A 15375-nucleotide genomic window follows, 5' to 3' on the forward strand; every position below is an offset into this window, starting at 1 on the left:
TACTCCCTGTGCACAATTTCAATTAAATCGGAGTAACAGATTGGCCACTGTGGTCATATGAGTGTAAATCGGCCGAAAGCTATATATGGGAGCTATATCTAAATCTGAACCGATTTCAACCAAATTTGGCACGCATAGCTACAATGCGAATTCTACTCCCTGTGCAAAATTTCAACTAAATCGGAGAAAAAAATTGGCCTCTGTGGTCATTTGAGTGTAAATCGGGCGAAAGCTATATATGGGAGCTATATCTAAATCTGAACCGATTTCAACCAAATTTTGGCACACATAGCTACAACGCTAATTCTACTCCCTGTTCAAAATTTAACTAAATCGGAGCAAAAAATTGGCCTCTGTGGGCAAATGAGTGTAAATCGGGCGAAAGCTATATATGGGAGCTATATCTAAATCTGAACCGATTTAGATGATATTTTGCACGTTTTTCGAGACTCATAAAATATTCGGATGTACGGAATTTGAGGAAGATCGGTTGATATACACGGTGAAAAATATGTATGGCAGCTATATCTATATCTGAACCGATTTTTTCCAAAATCAATAGGGATCGTCTTTGAGCCGAAACAGGACCCTATACCAAATTTTAGAACAATCGGACTAAAACTGCGAGCTGTACTTTGCACACAAAAATACATCAACAGACAGACAGACGGACAGACAGACAGACAGACGGACATCGCTAAATCGACTCAGAATTTAATTCTAAGACGATCGGTATACTAAACGATGGGTCTCAGACTTTTCCTTCTTGGCGTTACACACAAATGCACAAACTTATTATACCCTGTACCACAGTAGTGGTGAAGGGTATAAAAATGTTAAAAAAATCTATAGAAATAGTTTTTTGACAAAAATGTTGTATAGGAATAAAATTTTGACAAGATTTTCGATAGAAACAAAATTTTACCAAAATTTTCTATAGAAAAACAATTGTGGCAAAATTGTCTATAGAAATGAAATTATGCAAAATAAGATTTTTTAGTTTGGTAGTTTTTTGGTAAAATTTTTTCCAAATTTTGGTTAATTATTTTGGGCTGGAGTGGCAACCGTGACCACAATATTTTTCTATTTATCTGACATTGCATATCTTAAGGTATTTTATGTTGACGATAGTTCGAAACCCATATATTCCAAAATTCACTTTTTGGGGTATAGCAATACAGTTTCAATATACTAACTCATGTTGTCCCGTTGAAAGGACAATGTACAGAGACGAAAGCACATACGTTTTGCATATGTTAAAATGTAAAAATATTTGTTTAGGACTAACATCTTTAACACTATATTTTAATGTGGAAATATATTATAAATTAGTTAAATTAGTACACCAAAAAAAAAAATAAACTGTTTTATGGTAAGAATAAATTAATTCATACGAAAATTGAACTAAACTCTACTATACATTTTGAGATTTCCACAAAGCGTTGTTAAAACCAAGAAAATGTAATGTCCAGTTGTACTTTTTAAATGCAGTTCACAAAATTATCTTTCATAAAAGAAAAATTGAACTAAAAGTAAATAAAACAAGTATATACAGCAGTAAGTTCGGCCGGGCCGAATCTTAAATACCCACCACCATGAACCAAATATTAGGGTTTCCTTTGAAATTTCAGGAGGGCTTGAGGACTTGAGGACACAACCCGAAGATAAATTTAAAGATTTCACCTATGAGGACTATATCAGATTCTGGATTTATAAGAACCATTTTTGTTTGAGGTTTAGAGGAATCATTAACATCTCTTGTAAGTGTGCAAGAAAATTATAAAATAACGTCTTGATTTGAAATCTTAAATCTGTAGAAGTAAAATCTGGAAATTTTACATTGAGTTTCAAACAATTTTCATGATCAGTGCGCCTTCTACACCCTCAAGAAGTGAAGTCGGTCTATATGGAGGCATTACCAAATGGACCGATAAAAACTTAATCCGATACACGTTTTTGTGAGCCTAAAATACCAGAATATTTACAATTTCAGGCATATCAGATAAAAACTACGGTTTCTAGAAACCCAAGGAGTTAAATCGGGAGATCGTTCTTATGGGGGCTATACTAAAATATGGACCGATACTCACAATTTTGGCACACCTCTTTGTGACCCGAAAATACGTCTAGATTTCCAATTTCAGGCAAAAAGGATAAAAACTTCGGATTCTAGAAGCCCAAGAAGTAAAATTGGGAAATCGGTCTATATGGGGGCTATACCAAAATATGGATCGATACTCACCATTTTCGGCACACCTCTTTATGGTCCTAAAATACCTCTAGATTTCCAATTTCAGACAAATTGGATAAAAACTACGGTTTCTATAAGCCCAAGACCCCAAATCGGGAGATCGGTCTATATGGGGGCTCTCCCAAAATATGGACCGATACTCACAATTTTTGGCACACGTAGTTGTGGTCCTACAATATCTCTAGATTTCCAATTTCAGGTAAATTGAATAAAAACTGCGGTTTCTATAAGCCCAAGAAGTAAAATCGGGAGATCGGTCTATATGGGGGCTATACCAAAATACGGACCGATACTCACAATTTTTGGCACACATATTTGTGGTCCTACAATACTTCTAGATTTCCAATTTCAGATAAATTGAATAAAAACTGCGGTTTCTATAAACCCAAGAAGTAAAATCGGGAGATCGGTCTATATGGGGGCTATACCAAAATATGGACCGATACTCACAATTTTTGGCACACGTATTTGTGGTCCTACAATACCTCTAGATTTCCAATTTCAGGTAAATTGAATAAAAACTGCGTTTTCTATAAGCCCAAGAAGTAAAATCGGGAGATCGGTCTATATGGGGGCTATACCAAAATATGGACCGATACTCACAATTTTTGGCACACGTATTTGTGGTCCTACAATACCTCTAGATTTCAAATTTCAGGTAAATTGAATAAAAACTGCGGTTTCTATAAGCCCAAGAAGTAAAATCGGGAGATCGGTCTATATGGGGGCTATACCAAAACGTGGACCGATACTCACCATTTTTGGCACATCTCTTTATGGGCATAAAATACCTCCAGATTTCAAATTTCAGGCAAATTGGATAAAAACTACGACTTCTATAAGCCCAAGACCCCAAATCGGGAGGTCGGTTTATATGGGGACTATATCAAAACCTGGACCGATATAGCCCATCTTCGAACTTGACCTGCCTGCAGACAAAAGACGAGCTTGTGCAAAATTTCAGCACGATTGCTTCATTATTGAAGTCTGTAGCGTGATTACAACAGACAGACAGACAGACAGACAGACAGACAGACAGACGGACAGACGGACATCGTTATATCGTCTTAGAATTTCTCCCTGATCAAGAATATATATACTTTATATAGTCGGAAATCGATATTTCGATGCGTTACAAACGGAATGACAAACTTATTATACCCCCGTCACCATTCTATGGTGGTGGGTATAAAAATAATTGGCGTCAAATATGGACCAGTTTAACAATACAGTAATTCATTTTTACTATTTTTGGGAATCATACCAAAAATTTTCATTTGCTTTAGTTCATAATGAACTGATGGGTGCGGTCATTTAACTTTGTACCCATGTTTAGTTCTTAAAATGTTTGAGAATTAAAAAAAAAACGAAAATTTCATTTGGCTGTGGAAAATTTCTCAAAAAATTAATAAAATTTAACTACAAACAAATATGTTTTTGCGATAAAAAAAAAGTTCAATTTAGCGTATGTTTAACTACGAAAATGTTTTTCTGTGTTTAAAGTGTTTGGGTGACATATGCTAATATCCTAAGCAATGTCATGTTTGGGTCAAAAATGTTTAATAAATTAATGTAACTATGCCGAAAAAAATCAGTTGAAACTGATGCGAAAAGTAACTTATAGTTACTGCAACAAAATTATTTTGTGAGAAACCTTCTCCAGCTGAACGAATTTTTATTTATTCCAAATACATATGTCTCCCAAAATTGTATGAACTAGATGCCAGTAAAATTTCAATGACATACAAATAAGTTCATTCTTGTTTTTACTTCTAAAAGAAAATTTATTAGATTTTAAACGTCGATTTATCATGTATTGCCCGTAAAACTAGTAATGATTGCAAAAGCAACGTCCTTTGCTTTAAAATGTCATGGCAGTGGTTGTTGGTTAAAAAAATCTACAAAACACATGAAAGTCTACTTTGGTGGTGTTTTGTGTTTCGTTGTTGGTCTGCCATACATAAATCAGAATATTTGAATATTTAGTTTCATGTATGTGTTGATATCCTCACTAGAGTCCTGCCGAATGTATACAGACCATTCGTGCCAATTTCGTTGCTATTTTCAGGCATTTTAATAAACATTAAAATCTTAATTGATTTTTGCAAATGGTCACCATTAAATTTATCGAGTGCTATGCTTTATGGTGCAGCTTAAGAAGGCGTAAATATTAAGGCATACATTTTGTTTAAAATTTTATTGTAGATTCGAAGGAAGATATAAAATCAGTAGAAATAAAAAAGAGTAACTTCAATTAAACTACGAGTAATATAAGAAAAAATTCTATACAAAGGGTGATACGGTCAAAATTTGGTCAAGGGAAAACGAGTGTAAATCGGTGAAATCATTTATTTAAAAAATCAAATTAAATTTTTTTTAAAGTTCAGTTAGTATAAAATTCAGGAAAAATATTCAGTTAGGCTTTCGCTTTTCCAAATCCGAATTGTCGGGCCTCACGCTTGACACCTGCCATCAGATTTTGTACAGCCACCTTCTTCGCCGCAGAAAGCCAGTTTGCCTTGAACTGCTGCTCGTCCTTAGCAGTTTTTTGGTCTTCTTTAGGTTCCGCTTGACAATAGCCCAGTATTTCTCAATTGGGCGGAGCTCTGGCGTGTTGGGAGGGTTCTTGTCCTTGGGAACCACCTGCACGTTGTTGACGGCGTACCACTCCATGGCCTTTTTACCGTAATGGCAAGATGCCAAATCCGGCCAAAACAGTACGGAACAACCGTGTTTTTATGTGCTTGAAAATATCTGCTACCTTTCCCCTTCCTTTTGCCGTATAAAACTCCTGTCCCGGAAGCTGCTTGTAGTCGGTTGTGACGTAGGTTTCGTCGTCCATTACCACGCAGTCAAACTTCGTCAGCATCGTCGTGTACAGCCACCGGGATCGCGCTTTGGCCGTCGTATTTTATTTATCATCGCGATTTGGAGTCACTATCTTCTTGTAAGTCGATAGTCCGGCTCGTTTTTTGGCTCGATGCTCAGTTGTAGACGATACACCCATCTTATTTGCGGCATCTCGGAGAGAGAGGTTAGGGTTTCGCTTGAAACTACCGGCAACTCTCTTTGTCGTCTCAGCGGCTTCCGGTTTTCGATTTCCCCCCGATCCAGACGTCCTGGCTGTCGACAAACGTTCCCCAAACACTTTAATTACATTTGTAACGGTTGATTTGGCAACTTTTAGCGATTTTGCCAGCTTTGCGTGCGAGTAGCTCGGATTTTCGCGATGCGCGAGCAAAATTTTGATACGCTGCTCTTCTCGCTTGGACGGCATTTTGACAACTGAGGAGTGAATTCCAAAATCAAAATAGGAGCAACATTCTACACACACACCTTCAAAATGAGGGGTGTTCAGGTTTTTTAAATGCAAAATTGAAAGAAATACGTCAAGTTTATATTGACCAAATTTTTACCGTATCACCCTTTAGGTTATGCTATATCTGTGTAGGAAAATATATCTTATGCCGTTAACAGTCTACTCCCAGAAAAGGAATATTATCACCTCAAACATTGTTCAACAGCATAATGTTATTTTTGGACGGGGAACATGCAACATGTTTATAGCCATCGGTTAAGCGGTTTTCAATTTCAATGAAATTTCCATCTACTTTTGCATATGTTTCATCCGAAAGTCGAAAAATTTTTTTAGATATACTGCAGATGAGAAACAACTTAAAATAGGTATCGATCTAGCGATATCCGTCCATCCGTCCGTATGTTGAAATCACGTTAACTTCCGAACGAAACACACTTTAAACTTGGCAAAATACATCAAAATAGTTGTTATTGTTATAGGTCGTATGGTATTGCACATGGACCATACCAGCCCACTTTTAGGTATATCTCCCATATAAACCAATCATCCGATTTGATTTGCGGAGCCTCTTGGAGGAGCAAATATCATCCGATCCGGTTGAAATTTGGTACGTGGTATTAGTATATGGTCTGCAACAACCATGGTCTGATACAATCATGCAAAAATTGTTCCATATTGGTCTATAATTATATATAACCTCCAAACCGATCCCCAGATTTGACTTCCAGAGCCTCTTGGAGGAGCAAAATTCATCCGATCTGCTTGAAATTTGGCACGTGGTGTTAGTATATGGTCTCTAACAACCACGCAGAAATTTATCCATACCGGTCTATAATTGTATATAGCCCTCATATAAACCGATCCCCAGATTTGACCTCCGGAGCCTCTTGTAGGAGCAAATTTCATCCAATCCGGTTGAAATTTGGCACTTGGATGTAGTATAAGTAGATAGTGTCACGGCCTAAAGGAAAAAAAAGTTGATGCGGTCACTCCCCCAGTTTTGTAGCATATTCGAAGACACTTTCAGAACACCGAAACTTTTTTTCCGTGCACCCTACGACCCCCCCAAAATACAATTTATTGTGCTGTGTCGTCATTTGAAGTCCGATCGAAAAGTAACGCATATCGTTGTTCGTGGTTGATCAGGGGCTATATTTCGTGCATTGGTCATTTTTGACTCCGACGTCAAATTTGATTTTTAATTTTTTTATTTCGCTTCGTATACCCCTATTGTGCACATTTCTGATAACCATTACAAAGATCTTAACAAAATATGAAACTTCTGCTTTTAAAGTATTTACTTATATTCATAAACAAAAAAGTTACAGAGATTTTAAAAAGTCAATAGGTCACAAAAATATGGACAGACTTAAAAAATCATGTAGCGAAAGTCATTGTTAGAATTTGAAGACAGTAGGCTCTCAAATTGTTCTAGTAAAAACACATGCACTTTGCATAACGCAGAAAATGCCGTAGTACAAACAACGAGTATGTATACAAAGGTACCGTTAGAAATTTACAGATAAAAAGGTTTTGTGTTCTAAATGCCTTATAAATTAATTTCGTAGATGTGAATAACGATGTGCATGTGGTTTCGATCGGACATCATGACGACACATTGTATTTCGTGGGGTCGTAGGGTGCACCGAAAAAAATTTTTTTTTGGTGTTCTGTAATTGTGTTCGGATATGCTACAAAACTGGCGGGTGACCGCATCAAGTTTTTTTCGTGACCCTATCTAGTATATAGTCTTTTACAACCATACAAAAATTGGTTCATATTGGTCCATAATTATGTATAGCCCCCAAATAAACCGATCCCCAGATTTGACCTCCGATCCGACTGAAATTTGGTACGTGGTCTAAGTATTTGGTACGTGGTCTAAGTTAAACCCTTGCAAAAATTCGTCCATACCGGTCCAATTATATATAGCTACCATATAAACCGATTCCCAGATTTGAACTTCGGAAACTCTTGGAGGAGCATAAATTCATATCCGTTGGTAATTATTTGTACAATTCCCTATATGCCATATACCGGGTCAAGAACTGAATTAGAAACCTTTTAATCTGTGTTTTTTTTTTTTGTCTAGTATATACCACGTATTGACTAACTTACCATTTGGAGGATGATTTTTAGAAATTTTAAGATGACAAAGTCATCGGCAAGTGTTACCGCAACCCAAATAATTTGATTCTGGATGACAGTCTTCAGTAGAAGTTTCTAATCAATCCATGGTGGAGGGTGGGAGCCACCATGGTGCATGCCCGCCATGCATACACAAGGTCGTGGGTTCGATTCCTGCTTCGACCGAACACCAAAAAGTTTTTCAACGGTGGATTATCCCACCTCAGTAATGTTGGTGACATTTCTAAGGGTTTCAAAGCTTCTCTAAGTGGTTTCACTGCAATGTGGAACGCCTTTCGCACTTGGCTATAAAAAGGAGGTCCCTTGTCATTGAGCTTAACATGGAATCGGGCAGCACTCAGTGATAAGAGAAAAGTTCACCAATGTGGTATCACAATGGACTGAATAGTCTAAGTGAGCCTGATACATCGGGCTGCCACCTAACCTAACCTATGGTGGAGGGTACATAAAATTCGGCCTGGCCGAACTTACGGCCGTATATACTTCTTTTTATTTTCAAGAAGCAGTGGAGTCCGTACCAAACATTCTAAAGTGAAGGCCAAAATCCACAGAACCAAAAAGCCAAATCAATTTTTATTATCTTCTATAAAATTTTATCGAAATTGATCACTTATATTTCCGATATGTCCTTTAGAAACCACAACAAAAATTCCTCCGTTGAGCCCCCAACAAACCGCTTACTCTCTTAGTTAAATAGGCCTTACGCTCAATTTTAACATCGACCTATTTTACTAAATTAAAATCAAAAAGATTTCTTTTTAAATGTTTCTCTCAACAATTTTACTTTCGCATTTATTTCAAATTCTGAATCATTTCCTCATGCGAAACAGAATCTCTTGTGGATAGTCATGGCTGAATGTATTCTGAAAGTTTTCTTTGTTCTTCTGTCTTCGATCCATGACCAAACATTGTTTATATGATGTCTGCGATTTTATTTTGGCATGTTCCTCTCGGGTGGGCAATTTTTTTGCATTTTATTATGTCGAAATAATTTGGATTAAAAAGACCCTACACTTTCGTGAAAATTGGTTTAAGTAATATACCATGTGTTTTGTAGAGCAGTGTGAGTAAGTATGATACTCTGAATCACATATTAGAGGACAGTGTTTCGGGTCAATAAATGATATATTAAGTTTTTTTTTTCAGAAACAGCTAAGCAGTATATAGTAGACTTTTGCAGCATATAGGCTAAGGCATATTTTAGGGGATTCCGAGGGATTCTTCGCACCACAATAAAATGTTGATATTTTTATACCCTCCACCATAGGATGGGGGGTATATTAACTTTGTCATTCCGTTTGTAATACATCGAAATATTGCTCTAAGACCCCATAAAGTATATATATTATGGGTTGTGGTGAAATTGTGAATCGATCTAAGCATGTCCGTCCGTCCGTCCGTTGAAACCACGCTAACTTTCGAACGAAACAAGATATCGACTTGAAAGTAGTTGTTATTGATGTAGGTCGTATGGAATTGGAAATGGGCCATATCGGTTCACTTTTACGTATAGCCCCCATATAAACGGACCCCCAGATTTGGCTTGCGGAGCCTCTAAGAGAAGCATATTTCATACGATCTGGCTGAAATTTAGTACATGGTGTTGGTATATGGTCTTTAACAACCATGCAAAAATTGGTATACATCGGTCCATATTTATATATAGGCCCCATATAAACCGATCCCCAGATTTGGTTTGCGGAGCCTCTAAGAGTAGCTAATTTCATCCGATCCGGATGAAATTTGGAACATGGTGTTGGTAAATAGTCTCTAACAACCATGCAAAAATTGGTCCCTTTCGGGTCATAATTATATATAGCCCCCATATAAACCGATCCTCACGTTTGATTTGCGGAACCTCTAAGAGAAGCTAATTTCATCCGATCCGGATGAAATTTGGAACATGGTGTTGGTAAATAGTCTCTAACAACCATGCAAAAATTGGTAAACATCGGGTCATAATTATATATAGCTCCCATATAAACCGATCCCCAGGTTTGGCTTGCGGAGCCACTAAGAGAATCACATTTCATCCTATTCGGTTGGAATTTGGTACGTGGCATGGTTGTTAGAAACCATTTACTAAGGTCTCTAACAACCATGTCAGTATTGGTCCATATCGGTCCATAATTATATATAGCCCTTATATAAACCGATCTCCAAATTTGACCTCCGAAGCCTCTTGGAGCAAAATTCATCCCATCCGGTTGAAATTTGGTACATTTCGCAAATGTATGGCCGATAACAACCATGCCAAAGTTGGTCCGTATCGATTGATATTACATATAGCCCCCAAATAAACCGATCCCCAATCACAGAAAAATCACGATTGCCACTCGAGCCAAAAATAATCTACCAAAATTCTATTGCCATAGAAAATTTTTTTAAAATTTTATATTTCTATAGAAAATTTTGTCAAAATTTGTATACCCTCCACCATAGGATGGGGGTATATTAACCTTGTCATTCCGTTTGTAACACATCGAAATATTGCTCTAAGACCCCATAAAGTATATATATTCTGTGTCGTGGTGAAATTCTGAGTCGATCTGAGCATGTCCGTCCGTCTGTTGAAATCACGCTAACTTCCGAACGAAACAAGCTATCGACTTGAAACTTGGCACAAGTAGTTGTCATTGATGTAGGTCAGATGGTATTGCAAATGGGCCATATCGGTCCACTTTTACGTATAGCCCCCATATAAACGGACCCCAAATTTGGCTTGCGATTGCTCTAAGAGAAGCAAATTTCATCCGATACGGCTGAAATTTGGTACATGGTGTTAGTATATGGTCACTAACAACCATGCAAAAATTGGTCCACATCGGTCCATAATTATATATAGCCCCCCTATAAACCGATCCCCCGATTTGACCTCCGGAACCTCTTAGAGGAGCAAAAGTCATCCGATCCGATTGAGATTTGGTACGTGGTGTTAGTATATGGTCTCTAACAACCATGCATGAATTGCTCCACATCGGTCCATAATTATATATAGCTCCCATAAAACCGATCCCCAGATTTGTCCTCCGGACACGAATTGGTCCATATCGGTCCATAATTATATATAGCCCCCATATAAATCGTTCTCCAGATTTGATCTCCGGAGTCTCTTGGAGAAGCAAAATTCATCCGATCCGGTTGCAATTTGCAACGTGATGTTAGTATATGGTCGCTAATAACCATGCCAAATTTGGTCCATATCGGTCTATAGTTATATATAGCCGATCTCCAATCACACAAAAATTGGTCCATATCGGTTCATAATCATGGTTGCCACTCGAGCCAAAAATAATCTACCAAAATTTTATTTCTATAGAAAATTTTGTCAAAATTTTAATTCTATAGAAAATGTTGTCAAAATTTTAATTCTATTGAAAATTGTGTTAAAATTTTATTTCTATAGAAATTTTTGTCAAAATTTTATTTCTATAGAAAAATTTTGACAAAATTTTATTTCTAAAGAAAATTTTGATAAAATTTTATTTTTTATAGAAAATTTTTTAAAATTTTATTTATATAGAAAATTTTGTCCAAATTTTACTTCTATAGAAAATGTTGTAAAAAAAATATTTCTATAGAAAATTTTGTCAAAATGTTATTTCTATAGAAACTTTATGAAGTATTTCATAGTTGGAGAGGAATATTTTGCATAACCTTCGAAAACGTCAAGAATTCTACCAATCTACCAAACAGTAAAAAATCTTCCATTTTTGGTAGACCAGTGTTCTTAATTGTATATATGTAGCCCCCGTATTTTAATTCTGACTGTATAATTACCGCACAAAAGTTAATATCGGTTCGTAATTATTTCTTCCCTATATATACCGGTCAAGAACTGACCGTATTTAATCGAACTTTCCTTTGTCTAGTATATATCCCGCATGAAGTAACTTACAATTTAGAAGATGATGTTAAGAAGTTTTAAGATGCCTTGCCATCGGCCGCAACCCAAGTAATTTAATTGTGGATGACCGTCTTTAGTAGAAGTTTCTACACAATCCATGGTGGAGGCTACATAAGATTCGTCCTGGCCGAACTGACGGACGTATATACTTTTTTTTTTTTTTTTTTTTTTTTTTTTTTTTTTTTTTGGAGCATAGATCGACCTACATATCCAGGTTTCTAGAAACCAATCTCCTGTTTTGATTTCCTTTGCTTCTAGAAGCCTCGATTTTTATCCGATTTTCCTGATAATGAATATCGAGGTATTTTGGCGCTGACCCTCCAAAGTAAAATTTACAGATTTTAGTTTTACTTTCGAAGCATACACTCAAAGAACCATTAATTAAAATAATCGACCTTCTTAACTAGTTGCCTATTTTGCTTTCAGCCATTTTTACTTTGGCCATAAACACTGTGCCCTGATATCATTGTATATATTTTAGAAATAAAGCAGTAAGGGTCCACTTTTTTCTTCAATGTTTGATTTCTATATCTTTTGTTTAAACAATTTTGTATGCTTTTATCTCAAATATACGATAATCTCTCTATATATATGTATATATATGCATATCTGAATACCAGAAAAAAAAATAAAAACTACAGCCAATGTTATTCAAAGTAACACATAGTTTATTTTTCGGCAACAAAATCCGGTACTTTTTGTTCACCCAACCGTTTTGATATTTGCCTACTGCCACCTACCTCCCTACCATGTCGGAGCTACTTTGCAGTGGTGCTCATTTTGCTTCACCCTCAGAGGCCTTAGAGCAGCATTTTGCTATTTACACTTCTCAGTAAGGCGGCAGATGTTCACAATCGCGTTGTTTTATGCCACTACGTGTGTCGTATTCGATAGTATAGTTGATAGTCTCTAGACCGAAACGACGGAAGACGTTGTCTAAAAGCGCATGGTAGTTGTGGCGTCTGTTGTAGTTTTTCTGCTTTTTTTTGCGTTAAACTCTGTCGACAAATGAAAAACTTAAATGGGAAATATTTTCTTCGATTTGATATAAATGAAAATTAGTTTTCGTCTTTGATTATCAAAATAAATAGTGTAATTTTTATTAATAGGAATAGAAAAAAAAAAACAAACAAATAATTAAATTTGAAGTGGTCCTCCCCATGATAGCAAATCAATGGGATATTTTTTAATATGTTTTTTAAAGTTGTGTTAAAAAAAAAAATGAATATAATTAATTAGCATTTAGATTTTTATTTGGATTTTCTAGTTCCCAAAGTGTATGGTGTAAAAATGTGAATATATAAAATTAAAAATAAATAAATAAAACGATTTTATTGGTATTTACGTTATAATTTTTGGTTTTTGTGTACTCAATATTGTTTAATTTCACAAAATTTCATCCAGGTAATATATATATATATTAAAATGATATATGGATTAAGTTCTATCAACATTTCTAATAGTGTATACCAAACATTTATGGCTCTCATTCCGTTTGCATCAGCCATTCAAATCAAAAATTGTTATCTGTCATAATATTTGAATTTGAGATATAAACAGGTTGCCAATCTCCCACTATTTCTCTCTATTTCAATGTCTCGCTCTCTGTCTTTCCCCCCTTTCTCTCTCGCTTTTCATTATGCAAAACATGTGTCATGTTCCACAAACAATATAAAAGAGCAATATGTACGAGTTAATGTGTTCATCAATATTGTGTGTGTGCGTGTGTTTGGCTAGCGATTAATTTTGATGTGGTTTACGTTTCTCTGCAATGGATATAAAATAATGCATATAATATATGAATGGATAAACAAATTGAGTGAAACAATGAAACATGTGTATAAATAAATATATAGTTTATTTATTATTATTTTTTTTTTTGACATAGTGCTATTTATACGGGCTGGGAATATGTAGGGATAGAGTATTTTTATACCCTGCAATGGTGGATGGGTGCATACTAATTTTGTCATCCTATTTGTACTGCAGACACCCTCCAAATTATCGTTTTTTTTAACAAATATTTGTTGGATACTGCCAAATATTATGATGTTGGGGTATGTGAACATATAATATGTTGGGAGCCTTTTAACCAATATACAGTTGACTTACATTGGTACCATTAGACTTCCAAAAACCACTTTAACTAGATTGCAACTGTCTTTTGCGATATAAAACCCTTCAATATATGTAATATATTGTAAAGAAAAATTCCCAGGAATTCCCGCACATAATTCTCGGGTAAGCGGGATCGAAAAAATAGCAAATACTCCAGACCCCGTTCGCGGGAAAAACACTAATATCGAACCCTAATATCAACCCAAGCTCAAGGCCCTTGCTGAGGCCATTCGAAGTTTCAATACATCATCTAGAACAAGCAAAGTATAATGTAATAACTTAACATATAAGTCAAATATATATATATATATATATATATATATATATATATATATATATATATATATATATATATATATATATATATATATATATATATATATATATATATATATATATATATATATATATATATATATATATATATATATATATATATATATATAAATATTTTATCTAATTAACAGCTGAATTCACATTCCATGCATTATTACTTCTAGGAAAAAACTATAAATTTAGAAAAAATATTTTCATTTCCTATTTGATTCCTTATTATATTCGATTGTAGCACTTAATTGCTTCAATGCCAACATCGGCGATGATGATCGATTTTTCATAGCCTATTCGGTATTTCATTTTGTGGTATAATAAAATAACGCAAAAATCCATCATTATTTATTATAGTTTGAAATGGGATGTAGTTGTATGTAGTAGTCAATGAATTAAGTGTAAATAATTGATGAAACAAATCCACACAAGATATCTATGGCAGAAACTATAACAAGTGTTTGTCCCATAAAAATTGTTGAAACAAATCAAATTGTTGAAACATAAAATAAGGCAATATTTGTTTTTTTGTAATACAGTAACCCAGCAAAAAAATTTGGAAGTTCTTCCAAAGGCACAACTTTAAAAGCACTTCCACAGGATGCACTCCCAGTGATGTTCTTTATTCTAACTACCCAGGAAGTTCTTTTCATTAAATTTTTATAACATATTTTTTTCATACTTTTAATAGGTAATTTTATCTCTTTTTGTTTCAAATAGGTTAAAAACAGAGTAAGAATTCATAAAATTGTACAAAATTTTGTTGAAAAAAATTCTAGATCCAATCTGAAAAAATTGTGAATTTATGAAAATATTTGAGATCAAACGTTTCAAAAAAGCGTTAGAATTCACAAAAAATTATAAAAATGATTTATTTGACATTGAAATGGTGGACATTCATCCTATGACTAGCCCATGTTAAATTCATCGCTTCTGCGCCAATTTTGCACCACTTCCAGATCCAAACAGAACTTTTTCACTACTTTTTTGGCGACATTTTCTTTTTTTGCTGGGGAAGTTAACTGTCTAACTATATAAAATATATATATTCTTGATCAAGGAGATATTCTAAGAGGATATAACATGTCCGTCTGTCTGTTGTAATCACGCTACAGTCTTCAATAATGAAGCAATCGTGCTGAAATTTTGCAGGCAGGTCCAGTTCAAAGATGGGCTGTATCGGTCTAGGTTGTGATATAGTCCCCATATATGGGAGCCACCGTGGTGCAATGGTTAGCATGCCCGCCATGTATACACAAGGTCGTGGATTCGACTCCTGCTTCGATCGAACACCAAAAAGTTTTG

The 15375-nt window shown here is 35.1% G+C and overlaps 1 protein-coding gene across 4 annotated transcripts in view; it reads left to right on the forward strand.

Annotated features, from left to right (window-relative positions):
• Positions 1–12470: 12470 nt before the first annotated feature.
• Positions 12471–15375, forward strand: part of LOC142228290 (frequenin-2) — a 236324-nt gene continuing 233419 nt past the window's right edge. For 2 of the 4 annotated variants that reach the window (XM_075298680.1, XM_075298677.1), the window contains exon 1: positions 12471–13029. The gene's annotated coding sequence lies outside the window, so the exon portion shown is untranslated. The remainder of the gene's footprint in view (positions 13030–15375) is intronic. The other 2 variants (XM_075298678.1, XM_075298679.1) reach the window with 2 other exon arrangements.

Source organism: Haematobia irritans, chromosome 3 (genome assembly GCF_050003625.1).
Source record: "Haematobia irritans isolate KBUSLIRL chromosome 3, ASM5000362v1, whole genome shotgun sequence".
Lineage (NCBI taxonomy): Eukaryota > Metazoa > Arthropoda > Insecta > Diptera > Muscidae > Haematobia > Haematobia irritans.